The sequence below is a fragment of the Tupaia chinensis genome, unplaced genomic scaffold (assembly GCF_000334495.1).
Source record: "Tupaia chinensis unplaced genomic scaffold, TupChi_1.0 Scaffold000130_1, whole genome shotgun sequence".
NCBI lineage: Eukaryota > Metazoa > Chordata > Mammalia > Scandentia > Tupaiidae > Tupaia > Tupaia belangeri.
The window spans coordinates 90,676-91,114 of record NW_006159599.1 but is presented as its reverse complement, the minus strand read 5'-3'; positions in this window follow the sequence as shown (position 1 = coordinate 91,114).

Below are 439 nucleotides of genomic sequence, written 5' to 3'. Positions count from 1 at the left end.
AAGAGGTTTTCCTTTTCCCACTGGATTGACTGGTACCCCTTGTCGAAAATGAGTTGGCTGTATGTTTGATATTCATTTCTGGGGACTCTATTCTGTTCCATTGGTCCTCCTGTCTGTTTCTGTGCCAGTATCATGCTCTTTTGATTATCACAACTTTGTAGTACAATTTTCGTTCAGGGAGTGAGATGCCACCCACTCCACTCTTCTTGTGCAGAACTGCCTTGGCAATATGGGGTCTCTTATTATACCAGACAAACTTATGATTATCTTTCCTAGATCTGTGAAGAATGTGTCTGGTATTTTGATTGGGATTGCATTAAATAGGTAGATTAATTTGGGAAGAATTGCCATTTTGATTGTATTAATTCTTCCAATCCAGGAACATGGAATGTCCTTCCACTTTTTTGTGTCATTTTCAATTTCTTTTTTTATCTTCTCA